General features: G+C 33.1%; 1 non-coding gene across 1 annotated transcript; it reads right to left on the bottom strand.

Moving 5' to 3' along the window:
- Positions 1-608: 608 nt before the first annotated feature.
- Positions 609-694, bottom strand: Trnam-cau (transfer RNA methionine (anticodon CAU)). Its single transcript is given in 2 exon segments — positions 609-644; positions 658-694. It is a non-coding gene; the product is annotated as a tRNA-Met (tRNA).
- Between the last annotated feature and the right edge of the window lie 14,991 nt (positions 695-15,685).

Here is a 15,685-nt window from a genome sequence, read left to right as displayed (position 1 = left end):
CATGAGGGACTACGAACCAGATATTTTCCGACCTCAAGGTCTGTTTTGAGCTGCTGTGAGTAACTCATCAATGGGAAGAAACGTACACTCTTTCGCATTGTCCATCGACCATTTCGTCTTACGGCCTCTACAGTGACCACCTTCTAGTGCTCCAAGGAGCACAGTGTGGCGCAGAGAGTCATAGCTGTCTTATCTCAACCAAGCCAGAGTTCGCCGTTTGATGGTCGCCAGAGGAGGTTTTTGTGAGACAACTAGTGATATTGTCGTGTTGCTTCTTTGCTTTGTTTAAGAGATGCAGTCTTTGGAGACACTTGTATTCGATACTTTGTACTCTGTGCCCCGTGTAGCGTCCATGATTTGCAACCGCACTGTAAGGTGTAGACGGCAAGGGACGAGGTAATGCGCATACTTTGTGGTGCTGATAGATCTGCTTGTGCAAAAAGTGCTTAATCTGGATATTGCTGCGGTCGAAATGGCAATTCTAAATTTGTCTCAGCGACACTAGTGCTATCATGAGACAGCGTTTCTGTCAAATACTTGAAGGTTTTTATCACGTATCATTATTCACAACATGAAGAAAAAACATACCCTAGTTGGAAAAAGATACCTGCCCCGGGTGAGGATCAAACTCACGACCTTCAGATCTACTATATAGAGTATGGGACTGACGCGCTACCTACTGCGCTACCGAGGAACCTGGGGTCAAATGTTTCAGAAACTATTCTTTACTCATGTAATTTTGCCTTTGAGAATGTCACAAAATGACATTGTAAACTGTTGTTTAGATGTTGAACAATGAATGACCATGTCGCACGTTATGCTATCGCGTATAGCAAAACGCCAAAACATTTATCCGTTCAAATCCTAATGAGACCAATGACAAACTCTTTCATCAAGAGTTCATCTTCAACCTAGTCTTCTCAACATTATCACAAAAAAAACTTTGTTGTAATGCCATGGTAATAAGAACGGCATGACGTCCAAACATCACGTCAAACCCAAATAAATATGTGATACTGTCGATAATATAATTATTTCACACTGTTTTAAACAGTTTAGTTTTTTTTAAGTACCAATTTTTTCCATAAAAGCACAGGAAAGTAATATTAATAATTGTTAACTTAAACAACATCTTCAGCATAATAATGAATCTAACTTAAAACTAAAATTTGGTTTGACATTATCCAGAACAACAATATGAAGATATCAGTATGTTCATTTAAACAATGACGTTGCCGATAGATAAAAGATTATGGATATAACGTTTAACGAACACACATTTTTCGAGAGGAATTTGATATTTTAATTTTCATAAATTTATATACCAGATTTTAAACAAAATTAAATAAGGTGCCAAAGTGGAGATGTCCGACAAAAAGCTATAAATGCTTTGACCGATCTTGATGAACTTGTGAATATAACAAACTGTAAAGAAACAAGCTTGTTAACTAATCGAGTCAAACTCAAGATGGTTTTCAGGGCATGTTGGGTCAAGGTCAAGGTCAACGTTTAATTAAAAATAACAACAATGACATATGCTCAATAGTTGTAGTTAAGATTTAGATATTTCATTGATATTTTGTATGTATAAAGAAAAGATGCAGACATAGCTTGTTATTGCATAAGTAGCCACTTTGGTAAAGTTCGATGTGATTGTGTCAAAACTGTTTTTATTGAATATGTATCTTAATGTTGGTTCAAGTTGATTGTATGCAAAACCATTCATGAGTTTTCATTTACGGCCACTCGAGTACAGGAGAGTAACTCCCAATACACCCAAAAAACATGGTTTCCGCACAAATCCTTGAATTTAGATAAAGCTATTGTCAATATCTTACATGCTTTTATAACTAGCGTGTGATTTACTCTGGGCCAAGAAGGATTACATGTATCATCGAGTCACCTTTCCTGAAAGAAAACTGTCTCTGGTCAGTAGCTAGAGTTTTTCATTTGTTTTTTTTGTTTGTTCTGAAATCGTTACTTGATATAGGTCTGGCCAGATATTTCATTTAATGCAAGTTGGATTAAAGGTCATGTCACTTTCACTGTTATCATTTAATTTGGATTTTGAAAAAGCCTCATTTCGCGGCGTTAATATGTTCTTTCTATTTTTTTTGTAATATGTATTTTCATAAACGATAGTGTATTCATTAAAGAGACAGAAAACATGCATCAATCGTTTCTGATTTACTTTTCACCTTATAGGCTTTTGGTTTTATTTTCAAATGGGATTTTCGTTATGTTTGACAATAACACTTTTAAAATAGAAACTGTTGATTTGAACTAAATAAATAAGGAAAGAACGATGTTTTCTTTATGTACATGTACTAATTTATTTAGCCATTGCTTCATTAACTCATCAATGGATAAAGTAATCCATTAACAAGCTCATTATCACATGCATTGATTAATTTATTAATTCATTCAACGACGTATTCAATTTGTATGCATGCTTTCATGCATGCATTCTAGTTTACAATCTGTGAGCCCGATTCCTTGTGGTTGAAACACGGAAATATTGTCCTTCCGGAATATTTATAATTGGTCATGTTGAAAATGGAATTTTCAGCTATTGATATCATAAACTAATTACATTGAGGCACTTTGAAAAATAATATCTGGTAAAACAAATGACTTGAGTTCAACCACAAATAGAAAAAACATCCCTATATGTATTCCATTTCTTACATCGTTCAAGGATTATACGACATAGATTTAAGTTAATGTGTCCGTATTAGTTTTAAAAACAAAACATGACATCCATCAAGGTCATCAGAACACAGAATATCCAATATAAGGAACTTAATAACGACGCGTTAAGCACATATTAAAATGAATGTACCAATAAGCAACAGATGTGAATTTTAAAATAATTAAAATTCAGAATCCAAAAATGATTATCATAAAAAATAAATATACTAACAAATTGTTGATTAAGAGGCAATTGAAATTTCTATAAAAAACTGTTTATATAATGTTTTATAAATGTTGAAAAATATGTGTATGCCTATTTAGTAGTAATAATTTAATCATTGATTACCATTCATGATTATTGTTGTGTTAAACGGACTATTATGACGTGTGAACCACTTGTGAAAGAAATTACCATTAAGGAAATAGTTGTTTAAGATGGCATATTAGTCATGCTTAATTATAACAATATTTTAAACTAGTATGATACCGAGTTGGTCCAACCAAACGTTGTCAAATTCGAGTATAACTTACGAACTCCATTGATGCTAGCACTTGAAAATTACCGTTGTTATTATAGCAAAACCAAACCCTGACAAGTACTGTAGAGACAAAGTAAACGTCAATCAATACGTTGCGGTAAACACATTCGCACAAAATTGAATGTAGAATATTGTGTTTGCAAAAACAATATTGACGTCAATCTTGCGAATTTAAAAATTGTTCACAGTGTTCTTATTCATAATTTGTTGAAAAAAGTTGTTGAAATCAGTATTCTGATTTATGTATTATAGTATATTACTTAAATCTAAAGCTTTTGCGTATACCTTGTCTACACTGTTATGTGTAAAGACCAAATCATATTTGTCGCAAAATATACAGAATGCTTCATAAGTAGGTATCGAAACCGAGCATTGCTGATTGCAAGACGCACACCATATCCGCCACATCGATGCAAATGATTTAGTGCTCATAGAACGGTCGGTTCGATCAAACATGTGATATATAAAACCTGGGTTTTTTTAATTTTTATCTAAAACACACCATTGGTAAAATAATTTAATCTCTAAGCGCTCTGTCATTTAAGCTTGTTCTACTTTTTAGCATAATGAGCGTCATAAGTGCGCTATACGTTTATAGCATTTCACATTTAAGCAGTGTGTGTGTGTGTGTGTCTAAATGCCATTAACAATGTAAGCTACTGTGTGAATGTAGTGCCCCTACACTTAGCATTTTTTGAAATACTTTTGAAATACCACATATCATTATCTGGTGTTGTTGTAATGCCTTAAACCTAGCAAGGGCTGCAAATATTCCATGCACATATTTGTCCATATACATCGAATCATTGTATTTAAACTCAGATATACCTAATTAGCATTTTGATTAACGCACTCTTATTTAACTTTGAAATGTCAAGAACATGAACTATTGTCTGCTGGGGTATAGTTAAGAGCAAGTGTAAATAATGAATAGAATATGATAACGATCTTAATGTGCACAACAATAACTTCCAATAAGAGTGGAAATAAAACCACAATTCAAAAAAATATTTAAATAAAATAATAAATAAATAGCACGAATTAAAAATCAAACATAGTGTATGTACTTCAGTGATGTTTAAGTGTTTTGACAAAAGGAAACAACACTGTCCAAATCGAACGTAACATGCACAGAGATGTTTACCGATATGGCAGGGCTTTTAGAGAACGTGAGCACACGGTCAACAACACATTTACAATTGCAAACGTGTGTCGTTAAATAGTCAAGAGTTCACAAGTTTATGTTTACGGAAACATGACAAGGCCTTTGAAACGTTATTTTTTTAAGTTCAAAGCATTAACAAAATCAAACTGCAACATATCATGCAAAAAATTAAAACAAACTCCCGAAATTCTTTTAGGATTCTTATCAATGTTCTGATTAGATCTATAATGGTGGTGCTGATGTTTTCATCTCAACCATTCTTGGATCTATAATGGTGGTGCTGATGTTTTCATCTGAACCATTCTTGGTTCTTAAAATATTTTTAACGAATCTGATGGTTTAGATATGTTAGCTTCTTTTAACAAATTTACATAATACAGATGTATATCGCATGCATCGGACAACTAATGGGGTATATTAAGATCAGTAACACGTATACTGAATAATCATGTGATCTTTAAACATAGTACTTGTATTTCAAGCAATCTTAAGCTTTGGATTGCGTGCATGGCAAAATGTTCTCTGGCATCACGAACGCCATCATAATAAATCATATCAGAAACATACTTAGTTGTGAACTTAGACTTGTAAGATTTTAATAAATAAAATTGTGAAGCCTACTTACAAAATAACAATACTAAAAATAACATTTTAATGTAGCAATTAAACATATGTATTACTTGTTAAAGGTTGATATCGTAATTTACAACACTACCTCCACAACATAATGTTGTGTAACTTATATTATCACATGCTATACTCTGTTTCCCATGTAATACAACCATTACATATTGTTGTTATATTACACATGTTGTAGTACAACATTTTTAAGCGTTTTCATTGGCTTAGTTTTCGTTTATTGACCAATCACAATTTGTTATTTTGCTGCAATGCGTCAAATGACGTCACGAAATGTAAACAACATTCGGGATTTATCATTATGTTTTCGTAAATATTTATTTAATTTGCTCATTCAAAAGCATGTGATAAAAAAGATCTGATACTCGTTGTCATATCATACCATATTTTATTAAACTCGTCTTGGAAATTCGTTAGGCTCGCTTACTAACAAAATTCCTGAACTCGTTAAATAAAATAGTGTATGATATGACGACTCGTGCCAGATCCTATATATATGGCTGACTTCCAAACATATAAATGATCAAACGACAGAGACGTTACCAGTATTGCCACATTTTAAGGCATTATAGTTATATTATTAAAAGGACGCGAGCAATTACATATTCAACTCACGAGAATATACGCTTATATCCCCATCAATTGATTCGTGAGAGTAGGTTCGAAATTATGCGTTCAACTATTTACCCAACACCGACATGACGTAAGCCTTCCTTTATAAATAACAATTTAAACTGCAGTATTGACCAATATCCGGTAATTGACAGATTCAATGTTAAAAAAAACAACATAATATGATATATTAGTGTTTAAAATTGTATATATGCCATGACGGGCTATTGTTTTATAGCAGCTTAAGAGGTGTGTGGTTATTGGTTATTTAAACATTAAACTATATTTATTCTCTGTCATAAAGTTCAGAATTCCCGTGCAAACCATATTATGTTCATTAATAATGAACACCAGGTACAGGCGCGAATCACATTTACGATATGCCGCGCACACATGGTGCAAACGGAAAACGAACAAAATATCAATTATCTGTGGCATATATTCATGTTTATTTTATCATTGACATTTTCAGCTACATCGACGCTGTCACATTTCCATTACGTTCTAATCACTCTGATCCAAAACGCGGTTATGAAATCATTCTCAGGGGAATCAATAACAATTGCATCTTTTGAGTAAAATCACTTGACAAATAGATTTTTCGCAACAATTGCTTGACTAAATATTGAACGCAGATAACAAGTAATCGGGATGATTTTGTATTCGTCTTTGAAGCCCAGAGCAATAGTGGTTTCATGGATTGAACATAACATTAATTAATTAGTTGTTTAGGTAGCATGATTGGGTATTAATTGCAATTCTCGATCGTGAGAAGAGTTAATAAGAATTATTTTCACTAAACCTTGGTTTATATTTCATATAAACTACATATTAAACAACAAATATTGTTATTTTAGTTTTCAATAAATACAACACAACGTGTAAATACGTATATAAGTTAAATGTTAAATGTTAAAGCCAGAATACATACTAGCTAAGCATTACTTAACAAAACACATTGTTATGGATAATAAACTAAACTACAAGATAAGACGAATAGGTATAAGAAAATAATTAATTACATTTAATGTTCGACTCCAGTAGCAAATCACATTCATCTACAAAACACATGTACACTAGTATTTGTTCACACGACAAAGAATGTTATTAGAAAATTGCCAAAGAATTACTGGCGAATGCTATGTTTGATTAACAGTTCACAACTTCAATAACGTCTGCGCATGGCTTTTACTACACTAATTATTCAAATAACTACGGTACTGATATGTTCAATATATTAAAAGAAAACATTGAATCATGTACGTCTGATTAAATATTACTATGAAGTAATGATATGTGTTATCATACTGACTACGATGTAAGTAAGTTTTCCGTTTTCAAAAACAGCGCAGTTAATTTGCTCTGCAATATAATACTATAGGTACAATTTTGCCTATCAAACAACGAACGCACTAACGCATTCTTTAACGTGTTCTATAGCCACTTCGTGAAGGAGATCACGACCTTCTAGCATACACATCTTTTACCAGCCAACAAGTGGATAAATGTATGTTTCGAACTGTCTTTTCCAACATAAGTATGTTGAAAGGAAAATACAGCTGTGTTTTAAAAGTCTCATAGCGTTAATGTTTCTATTTGTCTATCCGGTCAGTCTTGTGGGCTTATGAGTTAAAATTGCATCTAACATGACAATTCTTAGCACGGATATTAAAGTAAGCGGTCATTTTAATTAGCACCATTGTCTGCATTTCCATCAACTTACCTTAAATGACATTGCTTACATAGATACAAATGATTCGTCAATGCTTAATACCAGAGGTTTGACCTCGAAACGAATTAGCAAAAAGGCATGATTCGAAATGCAATTATAGGCAATCGGATATACAAATAGAGTTTGTTTTTTGCAAGTTGTTGAAAGAATATCAGATAAAACGAACGACATACGTGCAATAACAAACTGTCATGAACAACCACTTTAGAGTCAATGTTTTTATTGTGTGCGACAATCACGTGTCAAATATGTGGATAAATAATTTTATCCCATCATCAGACGTGCATTGTCGAAATAAACCACTGTGGAATAATTTGTCCTCTATTTCGGCAGTGCTGAAAAATAGCTGTCACGCGCTGTCATATTACTCGGAATCAACTATAAAGTAATCATTTTTAGTAAAATCGAATCAGATTCAACAAAACAAACAATTTGATACCAAGATGTAATATATTTTTAACACATAATTCAACTCAAAAAGCAAAAAAACATTATTTACAAATATTAAGTGACGTACTCATGACGTCATTATTAACACGTCATACGACACAATGCATGTTCTTTCACGCTAAAGCTGCCATTGTTTAGTGTGTTTTTTTTTTCATTATTTCTTAAAAATCGGGGACGTAGAGGTATGATAAACAGAAAAACAGGTTAGTTATGATCTTTTTGTAATGTATTAGGCTCGGCACTATTAAAATAATGAAACAATGTTTGCTTAAAATAACTTTGGGATTTTCCGTGCAGTTCGATTTTCCTATTCTATTTAAAAAATAATAATTTACGACTAAGAAAATTGAAGAGATAAATCGAATACAAAGTCGGTGCCGAATAAAGTACAGTTTATTTTGCTCGGCACAAAAATCTGAACCACTCGCCAAGGCTCGTGGTTCAGATTTTCTAAGCCTCGCAAAATAAACTTTTCTTTATTCGGCACCGACCTAGTATTCTCTATATTCCGACGTATACTGGTGTTCAAAATTACTATACAAAAATACATTAAATTCTTCAGATCATTAAACTCCAATAGAAGTCAATCAACACGATACCTATACTCGTAGAAAGTGTAATACTTATAGCAAACATACACTTACTACTATTCTGGATTGAAATTTAATAAAATTCGGCTTCTCAAATGTTCATCTTAAAATATAATAAATGTATTTACATAATTTGATTCAAGTCGTTAAACATTACACTATTCTTTTTTTCATGGATTCAATATTCATTTTAATACCTTTTTAACGATATTTGTATGTGGAATACATTTGAAACATATTACATTATGGTGTAAAGGACATGTTTTGCAATTTAAAGGTCACAATGTAAATGACATGTGTTAAAATAAATATTAGTTACTAATCGACTACATGTTCAAACGGGTTTTTTCAAAAGGTTTTACAATAAAAAACCTTAAGCGCGAGTGCTTTGATTACTTTAATGTTAAATTATGTGTAGAATTGTGTAGCGTATTATGAGTGATTTGATTATGTTTAGCTCAAATTGCTATTTAACAGTCATAGATAGAAGCAAGTTTTAAATGATCAATTCCTCACGTTCGATGATGTGCTGGATTTGCGTCTAAAGATCAACAGGTCCAGGCGCACATATACATTGTTTTAGCTTTTTCGATATCTTTACACACTAAAAGTACATCCATACTGATATCTTTACAATCTCTAATTAAACCTCCAGTATTTCGTGTGTTTTATTTTACTTTATTGTACAATTATGTTCCTAACTATTGCTTTGAAAGTTCCTTCAATCATCAAAATTGAACTTTAAAACAAAAACCCAATACGCAAACTGCTTATAATACTGACATTTGTTGTAAGTTTCAAAAGCATATCGCAAATTAGATCTGCTCTTTTAAGTGACTTTAGGCTAACAAGTGATTTGTTTGTGGACAGAAGACTACCCCTTAACCTTATAAAAAAGGCAATTCATATTGACCGATTCAAAACACAACGTTTGGTCTTCTCGCAAATTAGTACCGATTGCATTACCAAGCACACTTATTTATCTATGCGCTATAATATACCAGGGTTTGTAAAGCGATTGCATTTCGACGTCATTTATAAACAAAAACATGTTAAATTTCGTGTACACAAAAGTATGTCTAAAACTGTGCACATCAGAAAACTCTTGGTCACGACCCTTATATAGTTTCAATTTGATTATATATGCCTCTTTTGGTATAAATATCTTTCTAAATAAATTAAAAATAAGCTTAAGTAAACGCAGAAAACAATTATCAGATTCGTTTTGCAAATTCATAAAAGGTCTAATTTTGGTTCAGAGCAAATTGATTGTTCATACTTGGTGATTTACCTGTTTCGAAGACAGTTCAACACATTATCATGAGCCTAAAACCGGTGATAATATTAAGCCCTTACATATTTTGCGAGGTTGTTTTATTATGTTACGATAGGTAGCACAACCAGATTTTTATTTTTGTTTGAATATGTTTACGTTTATGAATTCTGGTCGGTTTTACAAAACTAAGATTTAAAAGTTTTGGATCCAAAACTTTAAACAAACGATGGAATTAATTCGTGGAATAATATTCATATTACTTAAAGCTTACAGGATTGTACTTAACCTAACCCTGTTATCTCTGCAATAAAAAAACACTCTCCTGCAGTCATAATGTAGGATAATTCTAAATGCCGGAATTGGAGATCTCTTGGTATATTGATTATATAGGAGTGCATAAAAAGAGCTTTACATGAGGCATTGTATGTAAATTAAAACTATATTAATCATCTGTTAGTTTGTATGTGCCATCTTTTAACTATGTCAATGTAAACATTCGATTTAAAAAGTTGTAATACATCTAATATTTTAACGCACTTAATCTTCTAGTGCAGTATCGAATAGTATTGCTTAGTTCCCTCTCTTTTATTAGATATGGTAAATAAGTTCATGTAGTTAGCATGTAATATGATGCTTAACACCATATTAATCCATGGTTACTGCAGGAAAAATCAATGGCCATAATACAAATAAGAGAACATTATATTTCTGTTTAAGGTTCGGTGTAGCCATGCTATTGTGCGTATATTTTATTAACCACTTATATTTAGCAATTGTGCATGGATTCTAAAATATGTATTATATGCAATATTTAGTGCCATGCTATTTTCATGCATTTTTAACGAATGAGTATGTCTATCTACCTATATATTGGAATGGTGTGTGCCTTATATATTCAATTCATTTCCCTCTGATATTCATGAATGCGCATGCATTCGTTGGAAAGTAAATATATGTAGCACTATAATGCATGTTATTGATTACTAGCGACACGAGCTTTTCAGGTTTAAAAATCATGCATTTTTGTTAACGTCCCTCTGCGTCTACAGTAAGTCCTTTGCGGGGGAATGTTTGATATTGACTAAATTTGAAACTAACTTGCGAAAGTGTTATACGAGTATATCCGAGCAACTTATATTATAAAAATACTTATTCAACTAATCACATAGCCACTCAACAAATATGTCGATATGTCAGAACGCATTTATCACTGTGATACATAAGTTGCTTTTCTATCATCACTCAGGGGAATTAAAAACTATCGCATTTTTGATCGGAATCACTTGCCACTATCGTTTCTTCACAAACATTACTAGAATAGACAATGATATTAGACAATTAATACTCGAGATGCATTTGCGGGATGCATTTGCGGAAGTCTTTTAAGCGTCTTGTACTTAATGTTTTAATGGATCGAATACAACACTTTAAATAGTTTGCATCGGTTTGTAGAGTGGTGATGTGTTAACTTGTATGTCAAATATTAACTAAAACTACCGGATCATGCGGCTTGATTGTTAGAAATGTCAATAAGCATGATACAATTTAACATTGTTATTTTTGAGCGTTAGTTCACAAATAATGTAGAGGCAATTTCGCAAATCAGTATGGGCTTAGCTACGCTAGGAACCGTAACTCATGACTGCCTGTCCATTAACAAACTCATTCGTTATCCCATGCATTGATTAATTTATTCATTCATTCAACGACGTAATCACTTTGTATGCATGCTTTCACGCATGCATTCTAGTTTACAATCTGTGAGCCCGATTCCTTGTGGTTGAAACACGGAAATATTATCCTTCCGAAATATTTATAATTGGTCATGTTGAAAATGGAATTTTCAGCTATTAGATATTATCATAAACTAATTACATTGAGGCGCTTTGAAAAATAATATCTGGTAAAACAATGACTTGAGTTCAACCACAAACAGAAATAACATGATACCTATATGTATTCCATTTCTAATATCGTTCAAGGATGATACAACATAGAATTGGGTAAATAAGATGTGTCCGTACTAGTTTTAAAAACAACACATTAAATCCATCAAGGTCATCATAACACAGAACATCCAACATAAGGAACTTAATAACGACGCGTTAAGCACATATTAAAAGGAATATACCAATAAGCAATACATGTGAATTTGAAAATAAGTAAAATTCACAATCCAAATATGATTAGCATAACAGATAAATATACTTACAAATTGTTGATTAAGAGGCAAACACATTTTATATTTGAAAGTTCTATAAATAACTGTTTATATAATGTTAGGTTTATGTTGAAAAATATGTGTATGTGTATTTAGTATTGATATTTTAATCATTGATAACCATTCATGATTATTGTTGTGTTAAACGGATTATTATGACGTTTGAACCACCTGTGAAAGAAATTACCATTAAGAAATTAGTTGTTTAAGATGGTATATTAGTCATAATAAACTATAACAATATTTTAATATAGTATGATACCGAGTTGTCAAACGTTGTCAATGCGAGTATATCATACGAACTCCATTGATGCTAGCGCATGAAAATTACCGTTGTTATTATAGCGAAACCTAACCCTAATAAATACGTTGCGGTGAACAAATAACGCCTATTGAATTAAAACCCAACACATTATTATATTCAGCTGGATGTTCGTTTTTTTTAAGTGCAAAGTTTCCCTATTTTGGCTTCATTATTTTAAAACCATATACAGTTGTATACTACATATTTCGGTTCAAATTATCATTGTGTTTTAATAAATGAATGTATTTATATTTATTTTATGTTAAAAAAAGTGATTACTAAAACATTTTTTTAAACAATTTTGCACATTGTTCATATACAACGAATCCTTGTATTTAAACCCAGATGTACCTAATTAGAGTTTGATTAATGCACTTTTATTTAACTTTGAAATGTCAAGAACCTGAACTATTGTCTGCTGGGGTATATTTAAGGGCAATTGAAAATAATGAATAAAACATGATGACGATCTTAATGTGCATAACAATAACTTCCAAAAAGAGTGGAAATAAAACCACAATTCAAATAAATATTTAATTTAAACATAGTGTATAACGTTAAGCATAGCACAAAATACAACTCAAACGTATTGTATGTACTTCAGTGATGTTAAGGTGTTCTGACAAAAGGAAACAACACTGTCCAAAGCGAACGTAACATGCACAGAGATGTTTACCGATATGGCAGGGCTTTTAGAGAACAAGAGCACACGGTCGACAACACATTTACAATTGCAAACTTGTTACGTTAAATGGTCAAGAGTTCACAAATTAAACATGTATTTAAACGACAATGTGTTAAGTGAGTTTATGTTTTTATGGAAACATGTCAAGGCCTTTGAAGCGTTATTTGTTTTAAGTTCAAAGCAATTACAAGATCAAACTAACAAAGCAGATAAAACTGTAACATAACATGCCAAAAATTAAAACAAACTTCCGAAATTCTTTGAGGATTCTTACACAGAAACTGGATCATGCTCTGATTAGATCTATAATGGTGGTGCTGAAGTTTTCATCTCAACCATTCTTGGATCTATAATGGTGGTGCTGAAGTTTTCATCTCAACCATTCTTGGATCTATAATGGTGGTGCTGAAGTTTTCATCTCAACCATTCTTGGATCTATAATGGTGGTGCTGAAGTTTTCATCTCAACCATTCTTGGATCTATAATGGTGGTGCTGAAGTTTTCATCTCAACCATTCTTGGATCTATAATGGTGGTGCTGAAGTTTTCATCTCAACCATTCTTGGATCTATAATGGTGGTGCTGAAGTTTTCATCTCAACCATTCTTGGATCTATAATGGTGGTGCTGAAGTTTTCATCTCAACCATTCTTGGATCTATAATGGTGGTGCTGAAGTTTTCATCTCAACCATTCTTGGATCTATAATGGTGGTGCTGAAGTTTTCATCTCAACCATTCTTGGATCTATAATGGTGGGGCTGAAGTTTTCATCTCAACCATTCTTGGATCTATAATGGTGGGGCTGAAGTTTTCATCTCAACCATTCTTGGATCTATAATGGTGGTGCTGAAGTTTTCATCTCAACCATTCTTGGATCTATAATGGTGGTGCTGAAGTTTTCATCTCAACCATTCTTGGATCTATAATGGTGGGGCTGAAGTTTTCATCTCAACCATTCTTGGATCTATAATGGTGGTGCTGAAGTTTTCATCTCAAACATTCTTGGATCTATAATGGTGGGGCTGAAGTTTTCATCTCAACCATTCTTGGATCTATAATGGTGGTGCTGAAGTTTTCATCTCAACCATTCTTGGATCTATAATGGTGGTGCTGAAGTTTTCATCTCAACCATTCTTGGATCTATAATGGTGGTGCTGAAGTTTTCATCTCAACCATTCTTGGATCTATAATGGTGGGGCTGAAGTTTTCATCTCAACCATTCTTGGATCTATAATGGTGGGGCTGAAGTTTTCATCTCAACCATTCTTGGATCTATAATGGTGGTGCTGAAGTTTTCATCTCAACCATTCTTGGATCTATAATGGTGGTGCTGAAGTTTTCATCTCAACCATTCTTGGATCTATAATGGTGGGGCTGAAGTTTTCATCTCAACCATTCTTGGATCTATAATGGTGGTGCTGAAGTTTTCATCTCAACCATTCTTGGATCTATAATGGTGGGGCTGAAGTTTTCATCTCAACCATTCTTGGATCTATAATGGTGGGGCTGAAGTTTTCATCTCAACCATTCTTGGATCTATAATGGTGGTGCTGACGTTTTCATCTCAACCATTATTGGATCTATAATGGTGGGGCTGAAGTTTTCATCTCAACCATTCTTGGATCTATAATGGTGGGGCTGAAGTTTTCATCTCAACCATTCTTGGATCTATAATGGTGGTGCTGAAGTTTTCATCTCAACCATTCTTGGATCTATAATGGTGGTGCTGAAGTTTTCATCTCAACCATTCTTGGATCTATAATGGTGGTGCTGAAGTTTTCATCTCAACCATTCTTGGATCTATAATGGTGGGGCTGAAGTTTTCATCTCAACCATTCTTGGATCTATAATGGTGGGGCTGAAGTTTTCATCTCAACCATTCTTGGATCTATAATGGTGGTGCTGAAGTTTTCATCTCAACCATTCTTGGATCTATAATGGTGGGGCTGAAGTTTTCATCTCAACCATTCTTGGATCTATAATGGTGGGGCTGAAGTTTTCATCTCAACCATTCTTGGATCTATAATGGTGAGGCTGAAGTTTTCATCTCAACCATTCTTGGATCTATAATGGTGGGGCTGAAGTTTTCATCTCAACCATTCTTGGATCTATAATGGTGGTGCTGAAGTTTTCATCTCAACCATTCTTGGATCTATAATGGTGGGGCTGAAGTTTTCATCTCAACCATTCTTGGATCTATAATGGTGGGGCTGAAGTTTTCATCTCAACCATTCTTGGATCTATAATGGTGGTGCTGAAGTTTTCATCTCAACCATTCTTGGATCTATAATGGTGGGGCTGAAGTTTTCATCTCAACCATTCTTGGATCTATAATGGTGGGGCTGAAGTTTTCATCTCAACCATTCTTGGATCTATAATGGTGGTGCTGAAGTTTTCATCTCAACCATTCTTGGATCTATAATGGTGGTGCTGAAGTTTTCATCTCAACCATTCTTGGATCTATAATGGTGGGGCTGAAGTTTTCATCTCAACCATTCTTGGATCTATAATGGTGGGGCTGAAGTTTTCATCTCAACCATTCTTGGATCTATAATGGTGGTGCTGAAGTTTTCATCTCAACCATTCTTGGATCTATAATGGTGGTGCTGAAGTTTTCATCTCAACCATTCTTGGATCTATAATGGTGGTGCTGAAGTTTTCATCTCAACCATTCTTGGATCTATAATGGTGGTGCTGAAGTTTTCATCTCAACCATTCTTGGATCTATAATGGTGGTGCTGAAGTTTTCATCTCAACCATTCTTGGATCTATAATGGTG

The sequence above is a fragment of the Dreissena polymorpha genome, chromosome 10, assembly GCF_020536995.1.
Source record: "Dreissena polymorpha isolate Duluth1 chromosome 10, UMN_Dpol_1.0, whole genome shotgun sequence".
Classification (NCBI taxonomy): domain Eukaryota; kingdom Metazoa; phylum Mollusca; class Bivalvia; order Myida; family Dreissenidae; genus Dreissena; species Dreissena polymorpha.
The sequence above is the reverse complement of the archived record's forward strand: the minus strand, read 5'-3'. Positions and strand labels throughout refer to the sequence as shown.